This window comes from Rattus rattus, chromosome 5 (assembly GCF_011064425.1).
Source record: "Rattus rattus isolate New Zealand chromosome 5, Rrattus_CSIRO_v1, whole genome shotgun sequence".
NCBI classification, from domain to species: Eukaryota; Metazoa; Chordata; class Mammalia; order Rodentia; family Muridae; genus Rattus; species Rattus rattus.
Window position 1 is genome coordinate 119,777,876 of NC_046158.1, and position 12,600 is coordinate 119,790,475.

Below are 12,600 nucleotides of genomic sequence, written 5' to 3' on the forward strand. Positions count from 1 at the left end.
GAGGAACTGCCAGACTGATTTCTATACAGCAAACCAGTAGCCAACATCAAACTAAATGGAGAGAAACTTGAAGCAATGCCACTAAAATCAGGGACTAGACAAGGCTGCCCACTCTCTCCCTACCTATTCAATATAGTACTCAAAGTCCTACCCAGAGCAATTAGAAAACAAAAGGAGGTCAAAGGGATACAAATTGGAAAGGAAGAAGTCAGAATATCACTATTTGCAGATGATATGATAGTATACTTAAGTGACCCCAACAATTCTACCAGAGAACTACTAAGCCTGATAAACAACTTCAGTGAAGTGGCTGGATATAAAAATAACTCAAACAAATCAGTAGCCTTCCTCTACTCAAAGAATAAAACAGGCTGAGAAAGAAATGGGGGAAAGGACACCCTTCATAATAGTCACAAATAACATAAAATGCCTCAGTGTGACTCTAATCAAGCAAGTGAAACATTTGTATGACAAAAACTTCAAGTCTCTGAAGAAAGAAATCAAAGACGATCTCAGAATAAGGAAAGACAGTCCATGCTCATGGATTGGCAGGATCAATATAGTAAAAATGGCCACCTTGCCGAAAGCAATCTACAGATTCAATTCGATCCCCATCAAAATTCCAACTCAATTCTTTATAGAGTTAGAGCAATTTGCAAATTCATTTGGAATAATAAAAATTTGGATAGCAAACACTTTTCTCAACAATTAAAGGACTTCTGAGGGAATTACCATCCCTGACCTCAAGCTGTATAACGGAGCAACAGTGATAAAAACTGTATGGTATTAGTACAGAGACAGGCAGGTAGATCAATGGAACAGAACTGAAGACCCAGAAATGAACTCAGAGTTAGTAACTTTACCTTCTACATCTCTCCTTCTCTGTTCGATACTCTTTTCTATCTGCATCTTGAATACTACAATAATTTCTAGAATTGCATTTGACACCAAAGCTTTCTAACTTGAATTTCTAGTTTTTATAGTGACCATTATGGGATTTCACTGTGTATGAATGCTTAGATGCACCTAACCCTTGATAGACTTGAGGCCCCAGGAGTGGGGAGGTCAGGTGGGGTGGAGGTGGGGTGGGGATATTCTCTTGGAGACAGGGGTGGGGGCAGGGTGGGCAGGAGGATGGGAGGAGGAATGGGATGAGTAACTGTTGGAGGGCAGACTGGGAGGGGGATAATGACTGTACTGTAAAAATAGATTAAAGATAATTAAAAAAAACACCTAGTAAGCACTCTTAGGTTTTTTTGTTGTTGTTTGTTGAGGTAGGGTCTCTGTAGTTTAGGCTGGACTGGAACTTGTGTCTACTCCTTTGTTTCCCAAGAATTGATGTTACAGGCACGTGAAACATGCTAAATGATATTCCACTTCGACTTCCTTTGAGTATGCGCCCACAAGTGGCTTTAGGGATGATATGTGGTTGTACACTTAGCTCTTTGACAACCCATCATTTTCCGTGCTCCTGGCAAGAGCTAATAGTGTTTGCCTTCTTTGCTTTGTTAAGATTTTTGTTTTCTGTTATTTTCTTACCATTTGTAGTTATCATTTTAGATTTTGAAATTCATTTTTTCTTTTGTTTTTCAGTTTGGTGTGTCATTACAGATCTTAAAGTTCATAGATCCTTTTATCGAGCATGCCCTAGTTATGATGAGCCTGCACAGGAAATTTTTTCTTTCTGTTGCAGAGGAAGTTTTAAAATTTCTAGCTCCCTTTTAATTTTTTTCCTAGCATTTGCATCTCAACTTATATTCTTTGCATATTGTATAGATTTTCCTGGAGAACTTTTAGCACCTTAAGATTATTTTACATTTCTACTAAAGTAGTTCAAAATGTGAGTTACATCTTAGTCAGGTTCTGATGCTTTTTTTTTTTTTGTCTCTTTGAACTGGGATTTTAATTTTAATATGTTGTGTGACTTTAGGGTTTGATCCCATAATGTCCATTGAGTTAGATAGACTTTAAATAAGACATTTAATCTTTACCTTGTTTGAAGTTAGGCTGTGTTTACTGGTTGCTGTAGCTATGAGAATCTGAAACTAGAATTTCTTCAATTGTCCTTTTTTTCTTATCTTGCCTTGGGCTTCCCTAAAGATTCCTTCCTGATGAGAGTCAGTGACTGAGAGGTCTAGTTGTGATCCACTGATAGTAGAGTAGAGCCTAATCACGCAGGGAGGGAAAGTGTGCTGATGTCCTACAATTAATCTCTGTTTATTCAAGCCAGTTGTCCCGACCTGTATCCATCCCATATGTGTCTGTTTCTTTCTCCCTGGGTGAGGCTAGAGGAAAGTGAAGCTGGACCTTCCTCCAAGGAAAAGCAGGGAGACACACCTGTACAACTTCCTGCTTCCTGGCCAGGTAGTTCCTCTGAAAATCTCAAGTGTTTATTCTTAAGCAAAAATATATTAATAAGTTTGATTTATACAATGATTATCTACGTGAAACCTATAGTAACTTCTTTAAATTACACTTGAAAGTAGCCAAGTAGACATTGGATAAGAACTTAAAAAAATCCTTCTCTGTAATGTATATGTAAACTTAGCTACCATATATCTTTGGACATCTGTTAGGTAACATCTAGCATCTGGGCATTGAGTGGATGACATTGCCATTCTAATATTTTATAGGCAAGTGGAATTTTATCTTATTGTTCCAATACTTGATGACTTACTTTTTTACACTAAATATACTTTATTATAGGTTGAGTAGAGACTGGGGAGGCATGTTTCCATAAGAATTATGTCTCCTTAAAAATTACCAAGTTTGCTTGCCATATTTGCAGGCTAAGGTTGATTGTAGAATCCTCAATGCAGCCTCTAAAGTAGCAAGTGTAGAGGGAATTGAGCATGAGTCTGTTCCCACTAGTTATTAATTTATTGAATAAATTACAATAAATCATAGGACTGTGAGATATTCTTTGGTGACAGAAGGCATTTTTAAATGTAGAGCTTCTTCAAGTCTCCCAAATAATTAAAATGCATGAAACACAAGCAACAGATGGCAAAGGGTTTGAACTAAATATGTACGACTCTTCGACTACTTAGTTTTACATAATAATGTGTTTGTGCAAATAAGGTGATGACCTTTCCGTGATAACTTCTACAAATACACGAAGCCGAATGTGCTCGCTGGAGTTGCTACAATCTGGCAGCGACAGAATAGACAGCGCTTTTCTAAATCTTCACTTAGAGTTTCGCTATTGTACTATGCGATACCAAACGCCTGTCATCTGGAGGTTCTGTATTTTATTTTTCTGTTTCTTCTACAAAAATAGCTTGCGCAACTAATGCTGTGTTTTACAGCATGTGATTTTCCTTATTAAACCTGAAATACTATACCTTTGAGTATAGGCATAGATGTGTCTATAATATCTTAATCCAGTTCTCTTATTCCCTTTATTTGGAAACAGTCTGGTCATGTTTTTGACTTTATGTTTGGTAGTTAGACGTGAAGTTTTGACAGTCCATCTGTCAGTGTTAGATGTAGAACATCCATAAATTTAGTTATTTGAATTAGTGACCATTCCAGTCGTGATGAGGAGATTAAATAACCTTAAGAATAGATCTAACGGCAGATGTGCAATACCGATTCCAGGGAAAAATGCGAACTGTCCTGAGTAGAGCTGACAAAGGCTTCACTGTGCTGTCTCTGATTAAACCAGGTAACATTCAAACTTGGATTTACTGGTGGGCCATGTGAATAAGATAAATTGTCCATAATTAAGTAATACTCAAATACATGTAGAAATTTAGTGTATGATAAATACAGGATCTCACATGATTGGGATAGACTTCTTAATATACACTTCTGGGACAAATGGGTGGCCACTCAGAAAGACTTCTTATATAATATATTATACTCCAAAATAATGCCTTCAAGTTATAAATGGAAAACCACAATAATGACAACATACCTGTGGGTGTGCACACACACGAATCCCAGAAGGTAATGCATGGTATTTTTTTTAAACCTTATACAAAACTCAGAGAATAATAATGAAGAGATTGATAAATTTGACTGTATAAAAGTTTTTATAGTCAACACATCATAAAAGATAAAATACAGGAAAATATTCAGACAATAGACAGAAGGCTGGTATCCCTAATATCTAAATAACTCAAATCCAAGAGCCAAACTGGGTAAGGTGTTTTCCAGGGTAGAAAGGCCAGGGAGAATGGAGAGGGGAAAGAAGAGAGAGAAGGAAGGAGAGGAAGAGAGGAGGAAGGGTATAAGAAAAGAGGGAGGAGATGAGAAGAGAGGATGTGGGTAAGTTCACTAAGTGAGATCTGGACAGCTGCACTTAGGGCTTGACTTTTAGCACAACAAGAAAAAGAAAGGAGAAAAGAAGAAAGCAAAAGAGAAAAGAAGGAAAAGAGAAGAAAATCAAGAATGGAAAAATTTATAGATAAAGAGAAAGACATGGACATTTATCAGAAAGGGGTAAAGCTGATCTCAAACATGGCAAAAGCTTACTAGACTTACTAATAGTCATACATTTATATATAAACAATTAAATAATGTTCCTCAACCTTAAAAATGGCAATATTAAAAATATGTGATGAATTCCATGGGTGAGCCTGAAGGGAAATAGTCACTGTGATTCCTGTAGGAATTCAAAAAACTACCTCGTAAGAGAGAAAGCTGTTCAATAATCAAGGAACACTTGCTTACCTTCTTACCCAGAATCCCCCTTCTATGAATTTGTCACACCACCTTGAAAATTCACATTTATGAAGATATGCATGTAAAGATAGTATGTATAATTGTAAAATATAGAAACAGCTTAACTAGAGAGTGTGTGGTTAAATATTTTGTATTCACTCAGTAGAACATGGAAGGTACCAGTGAAGAGATACTGTGAACTTTCCTGAAATTATTTCTAGTAAATTCTGTTAAGAGAAAAATGCAAAACTGTGTCTTTAGGAAGAAATGAGATAGTAGAAAATATTTTTGTGCTCCACTCATTTGAATGTGAACACAGAAGTGAGGATTGGGGTGTACCTCAGTGGTAGAGTGTTTAACATGCATAAGGCCTGGAGTTTGGTATTCTAGCACTACAAAACTAACCATGAAACCTAAACAAACAATCAAAGAAACAAACAAGCCTCCCCAAACCATGTCGGGGTGATGAGTCAGAATCAGTTAGTTAGGTACCAAGAGGGAGCACTGAGTGTGGTAGAAAGAAGAGAGGTTGTCACCAGGGTAGTAAAGAAAAGCATGCAGCCTTTGTATTGCTTTAACTGTTAGAAGCAATAAGGATTTCGTGTAGGATAGACATGAAGTGAATATACACGGTGACAAATGAAACTACCTAAAGTACAAATGAGTCATATAAGCTAACTCAAGGGGATGGGAACCCAAAGAACGAATCTTGAGTAACTTTGGAAAATAGCATTTTGACTCTAGCAAACAAATATTGTACTATTTTTATTAAGTATGGCCATTGAAACTATATCAGTTAGTGATTATATAATTACCTCATGTGTTTGCTAGCACTGAGCAAATAGGTAAATGAACTATAGATAATGACAACTGGGTTTCTGTTGAAAAAGAAGTTATGGATTAGAAAAAAGGTACTGTAATATACCTTGTAATAAATTGGAATTAGAGGCATCAATATGAACATTTCCTATATATGTACATTTATATAATGGGTATTTATATACATAGAGAGAGCTGTGTGTATATGTATTTTAGTTCATACATATATATGTATATATACATATATACACATACATACACATACACACACAGACAGACACACATATATACATTTCTCTTAGCTCCTCAGCCCATCCAGCAGGATATATATATAATGACATTGAGTTCTATCCTATAGAATAGTCATACTTGTCTATACAAATATTACATAGATGTGAACAAATCTTTCTTTAAAAGAATTTTAATCTACAAATTTGGAAGGTATGTAAAAAAAATAAAAACACCAAAGCACTATTAACATCAATACCATAGCAATGAAAGTTGTAACCCTTTGTCAAGCCATGAGCTGGCTAAGTCACCTGACAAAACATGAAGGAGGAGCAGGATGTTTCTAATCTCTCATGTTTCATGCTATGCACTCAGTGTTATAAACAAGCAGTGAAACTGCTGTAATCAAGTTCTGGCAAAACCACTTCCTCGGCTGGACATGCTGCTGTGTGCTTAGAGTCCTAGCCACATGGCAGGTTACAGCAGGATGAGCTTTTGACCTAAGGAATTTAGTTCAGCCTGGGCAATATATTGATACTACAAACAACAACAAAGACTTAACTACCTACATCATACATTCCCATGCACTGACAAGAAAATAACATCACATTTATTCAACACAAAATCAGACCCCGATGTAAATATGACAGCATCAGCAGATCCCAATGTTAGGAGTTGTGGGGATGTAAGTCATCAGTTATTATCAAGTCCCACTGTCCTGGCATCTCAAAGAAGTCACATGTGATCATCACAGGTTGCAGAGCACTGGAACCAAGTGTAATAATCCTGCATTGGATTCTGAAAAGTGATACTAGGAATAGAAGTCTTGGCGTTTGAATATGTCTGTGATTTAGTTCAGGGCTGAATAACAACCCCTTTCTACCCAAGAGCTTACATGACACCCGTCATAGTGGGTAAGCACTAGACTAATACTGTGAAGATCAAGCACAGGTAATAAATCATAAGTTTATTATAAAACAATTCTTTGGTATATAACTACTATTTAATAAAAACAAGAAGAAATGTATATAATAGTAAGAGGAATGTGCTTGTTTTTTTTTACATATAGAATTAAGTTTTGGTTGAATATTTCATATAGGATATAAAGTATCTTCAGTGTTTTTCAGATTTAATTGATAATCTGATTTTATAATCATCAAAGTGGAGAATGTCTCTTCATATAAGCATACAGTACAAAGTGACAGAAGTATGTTTGGGACCATTTCAGACATTGTTGGAAATTCTGTTCTATTCTCAAGCCAAAATTTAGTCACTATTTTTTAAAAAGTGAAACTCAATTTAGCAACATAGACAGCAGTTTTTGAAAAGCATTCTAACACAATACAGGAATAAAGATAGAAAACCTAAAAGTCTGTTTTCATAGTTAAACCATTATGTTTCTGTAAGAGAAAAAGCTTTTAAGTACAGTGAAACCCTGCAGTTCGTAGCAAGTGTCAGTCTCGAGTGTGAGCTGAGATGTCTCAGGTGGCATTCCGGCATACACTTTGTGAAGTACGAGTGTTGTGTGCTTAGAATCAATGCTGCAGTGAAGTTCTGTGCTACAGAACAGAGAGAATCATGCCAGAACCCTTGGCTTCATATGCTATCATATTACTTTTTGGTCATTCTGTATTCAGAAGCCTTTTACTGTTGCCATATTATCTCACAGTCCTCATGAGCACATGTAATCCCCATATGTGGTTACAGCCTTTAGGTTAAGATGCAAGGCATTTACTTAATCATATTGATACAGTCACACTTTCCAGTCTCCGATAATTGTACTTTGGTTGTATAAGTTAATATTTGGGGATGTTAGATAAAGAAGATATTTTTATTTTCTCAACTGAAATCTAAACTTATTTCCAATTTTTTTTTTTAAAAAAGCCCATACAGGCACTTTTTTTTCTTTTGTGTTTTTTATTTTTTGGGGGGGGGGGCAAGTGAGTGTTTCTTTTGCTATGACTTTTGTTAGACAGTGGGTAAGGCCAAAGTCATCTGGCCTTAGCTATAGAGACAGTGGTAGTAATGGTGGTGGGTGTTGGGGACAGTTTTTCATGGAACTGTAGAGCCTTCCCAGTGTTTTGTCTCATCTCCCTCTACCATGTTCTTACACATGTCCATATTCCAAGAATGCAAACATAGAAGCTACCACCAAGTGCTGTGTGTATGTATATCTGCATATGGTGTGTGTGTGTGTGTGTGTGTGTGTGTGTGTGTGTGTGTGTGTGTGGGTGTGTGTGTGTGTGTGTGTGTACAAATTTGTATGTGCAGTGAAAGTGCCTAGGCACTGGTATGTGAAGGCTGGAAGAGGATATCCTTGCCCCACTCTGTCACTTTCTGTCTTCCTCTCTTGAGCTATCACTGAACCTAGAGCTCACTGGTTCAGCTGGGCTCTCAGCCCCTTATAGTACTAGAGTTACAGGTATGGCCACACAGTTTGTGAGTACAGAGAATCAGTACTCGGGTCCTCATGGTTGTGCAGCAAGTATCTTTCTCATCTAACATCTTTCCAGCCCCCGAGACCAATTATCGTATCTGTATCAGAAATTGTGACATAATTTCCTCCATATTCCCTTGTCCAAGTAGTGAATGTGAACATGCAAATTCTTGCCCAAAAATGTTCACAGAAATGGGTGTATTGGCTATTACTCCCATGCACTCTTTTTTGGTGCCAATTTAAATAGTTTTATTATTCCATGTTACTTGTTTTGGGTCCCTGTGGAACAATGCTATACCCTCTACTTGGACTGACTTAATCCACCTCTTCAATGATGGGGCCTGAAGAAGCACCACCAGATGGAGGAGCTCCTCCACCAGGGAAGCCACCAGGCATTCCTCCAGGCATGCCGCCAGCACTGTGGTACAACTTGGTAATGTTAGGGTTGCAGACCTTCTCCAGTTCTTTCTGCTGATGCTGAAATTCTTCCTTCTCTGCAGTCTGGTTCTCGTCCAGCCAGCTGATGATTTCATTGCATTTGTTAAAAATCTGTTTGTCTTCATCATTGATCTTGCCTTGAAGTTTCTCATCCTCAACAGTTGCTTTCGTGTTGAAGGGAAAGACGCCAGAGAATTCTTGGAGGAAACCTTATCTCTCTCTTCTCACCCTCAGCTTTGTACTTCTCAGCTTCTTGGACCATGCGCTCGATATCCTCCTTACTCAAGTGGCCTTTGTCATTGGTGATGGTGATCTTGTTCTTTCCTGTGCTCTTCTCTACAGCAGAAACATTGAGGATGCCATTGGCACCAATGTCAAAAGTAACCTCAATCTGAGGAACCCCACGGGGTGCTGGAGGTATGCTGTGAGCTCAAACTTCCCAAGCAGGCTGTTGTCCTTGGCCATGGCCCTTTCACCTCATACACCTGGCTGGTTGTCAGAGTAGGTGGTCAAAGTCTGGGTCTGCTTGGTGGGAATGGCGGTATTGTGCTTGATGAGGACAGTCATGACTCCACCCAAGGGAAAGAGGAATGAAATCCAAGAGCATTAAATCCCGAACATTCTCTGACTTGTCTGCAGATAGAATGGCTGCCTGGACAGCAGCACCATAGGCAACAGTTTCATTGGTGTTAATGCTCTTATTCAGTTCTTTTCCATTGAAGAAGTCTTGCAGAAGTTTCTGAATCTTAGGAATTCTGGTAGAGCCACCCACCAGGACAATATCATGGATCTGTGACTTGTCTAGTTTGGCATCTTGAAGGGCCTTCTCTACAGGGTCCAGTGTGCCACAGAATACGTTAGCATTCAATTCTTCAAATCGAGCATGGATAATGGAGGTGTAGAAGTCGATTCCCTCATAGAGAGAATCAATCTCAACACTGGCTTGGGTGCTGGAGGAGAAGATGTGCTTGGCCTGCTCACAGGCAGTGTGGAGATGCCGGACAGCTCTCTTGTTCTCACTGATGTCCTTCTTGTGCTTTCACTTAAACTCAGAAATGAAATGGTTAACCATTCTGTTGTCAAAGTCTTCTCCACCCAAGTATGTTTCTCCAGCTGTTGATTTGACTTCAAAAATTCCATCCTCAATAGTGAGGATTGACACATCAAAAGTGCCACCTCCCAAGTCAAAAACCAGCACATTCCTTTCAGCCCCAACCTTCTTGTCTAAGCGATAGGCAGTAGCAGCAGCAGTTGGCTCATTGATAATTCGAAGTACACTGAGGCCAGCAATAGTTCCAGCGTCTTTTGTTGCCTGCCGCTGAGAGTCACTGAAGAAAGCTGGCACTGTGACCACGGCATTGGTAACAGTCTTTCCTAGCTAAGCTTCTGCAATTTCCTTCATCTCTGTCAGAACCATTGAGGACACTTCCTCAGGGTAGAAACTTTTTGTCTCTCCTTTGTATTGGACTTGGACCTTGGGCCTGCCTGCGTCATTCACCACCATGAAGGGCGAGTGCTTCATGTCAGACTGAATAACAGCATCATTGAACCTACGTCCAATCAGACATTTGGCATCAAAAACTGCATTGGGGTTCATTGCAACCTGATTCTTGGGGCCGCATCCCCATTTAATCGTTCTCTGTCAGTGAAAGCAACATTCCTTGGCATAGTGCGGTTACCCTGATCATTGGCAATTATTTCCACCTTTCCATGCTGGAAGACACCCACACGGGAGTAGGTGGTGTCAAGATCAATTCCAACTGCAGGTCTCTTAGACATGGTTGCTTGCGTGTAGGCCCGGCTGTGTTGATGACGAGATCACACAGACACCCGAGAGCTGGCTCCGCATTCAGTGAGAACTCCCATGCACCCTTTCTGGGTTTCTACAGAGTTTATTGACTAATGTCTGACTATATGTCATGAATGTCTGATTGAACCTGACTGTAGAGAGGAGCCATGCCATGGCTAAGTGACTTAGAAAAACCAACCAAAAAAAAAAAACCCAACCTTCCCGAGAGCTCAAGCAGTTGAACCACACCGTTATATTTGGAAGAGAAATAAAGAAAAATCGGGTGACAAACAACTCAAATGTCCTGTGTGCATCTTAAGTATGTCATTCTCTTTCTCGGGTTTTCTTTCTGTTTTTACTGCTTGAAACAATTATAAAAGTTCTCTAGAATCTAACTTTTGCTCTTTGACAAGATTGGCCCTAAATCCTAAACAAGTTCTGTTTACTGACTTTTGTGAACAATGACCTCCCTGGAAAACATGAGAGCAGCAAATGGCAACCTGTCCATTTTAGATCTTTTCTTGTTTCTCTCATCTAAATCGTTTCGTTTGCCCTGACGGAAGTGTTTGCTCACGTTTCTCTGTACTTTGAAAACACATTGTCAGTGTTAATATGTATCGAAACTGGCACAAATTCATCTTAGGGAAAACTACTCTTATGGAAGTAGTGGTCAGTACTCACTGCTCACTGGGTGTCACTGTTTTAAGACAATGACAGTGACCAAGCTGGGCTGTATTATCATTCTATTTGCATGTGAAGAAATTGAGAAAAAGAAGGTTTGTTTTGGTCCCAGGGGTTTCTAGGCTTCCAGTTGCTGAATCTCATTCTGATTAGTAAATGTGAGTTTTATCCACTACACTTCACTGTGCTTAGCTTACTTGCTTGTTATTCCTTAATTAGATGATATACCCCGATAATTTTTCTCACTGTAGAGTACATATATGAATATACAAAGTGAAAATTTCGTTTTGCCTGTGTTAAGTATACAACTCAGGGACATTAAAAGAGAGCTCCAATGTGCCTAGTCACAAGGATGCCTTTTTATTCAGGAAGAAATGCAGTTATTTTGAAAGTGGATATATACATAAAATTCAATTTAATAAAAAATAGGAAGAAAAATATAATGAAAACATTCTATAAGAGTGGTGATTGTTCAATAACGTGAATGTTATAACACCTCTAGTCATGTGCTTGCTAAGTTTTCTTAAAAATATATATTTTATTTATTCATATGGGTGTTTTGCTTGCATATATGTCTGTGTACCAAGTATATGCCTGGTACCCACCAAGGTCAGAAGGTCCTCTGGATTGGAGTTACAGAGGGTTTTAAGTTTCCATGTAGGTTCTGGGAATAGAACATGGGTCCTTTACAAAAAAGCATGAGCCACAGAATGGCTGAGTCATCGTTCTAGTCCAGTGCTTTTTTTTTTTTTTTTTTTTTTTTTTGTATTTTCTACCATTCTTCAATATCATTTGCATATAAATTATCTCTCTTGCATGTCTCTGTTTCGGACATTTCCCTTTGATTGTTATTGATTGATTCTTTTAATGAATGTTTGATTGCATTAGAAATTATTAGTAATGAACTCATTTTTGCATAAAAAATAAATAGTCCATTTAAGTTTAGGCTAAAGCAGCATGGCCCAAGTGAATGAAAAACTACTTTCTTGAAGTTTCCCCAAATATGTAACAAGGGTGCGTAAAGAAGCATTATAGCACATGTTAAGCAAATTAAATGGGACCGGCTGTATGCAGATGTGTCAGACATGTTGGGGATATTCAAACCAATGTCAAGTCAGATTTTTCACTTTTAGTTTTTAATAAATTTCAGCAAAATATACATAAGAAAATTTATTATTCCATCGCTTAACATGTATAATACAACACACTCTTTGTTATGCAACCATACCAGTATGGGTAGAGCTCCCTCACTGTCTTGAGCTGAAACTGCACTCAATAAATGATGGCTCTCTGTTATCCTTGCCAGCCTCTCTGCTGAGTACTAATCACCTTGCTCTGTGAATCAGACCACCAATGGAGCAGGTTGGCAGTTGTCTTGATCAGGAGAGAAAGAAGAGCTTTAGCTACTTCCTGTGAGTGAGTCTCACCGTTTGAATGGAAGCGAATGACCCAAGTTTACACTGGACAGCACATTTCAGAAGCTACATTTGTTGTTCATAATGCAAATATGTTTGAGCATTTCAGATTTAGTCATGGGGTA

General features: G+C 38.4%; 1 protein-coding gene and 1 pseudogene across 1 annotated transcript in view; one reads left to right on the top strand and one right to left on the bottom strand.

The window, feature by feature from the left end:
* Macrod2 (mono-ADP ribosylhydrolase 2) overlaps positions 1 to 12,600 on the top strand; it is a 2,209,545-nt gene that overhangs the window by 113,711 nt on the left and 2,083,234 nt on the right. The window lies entirely within an intron of this gene.
* On the bottom strand, positions 8,377 to 10,369 carry LOC116899996 (annotated as a pseudogene).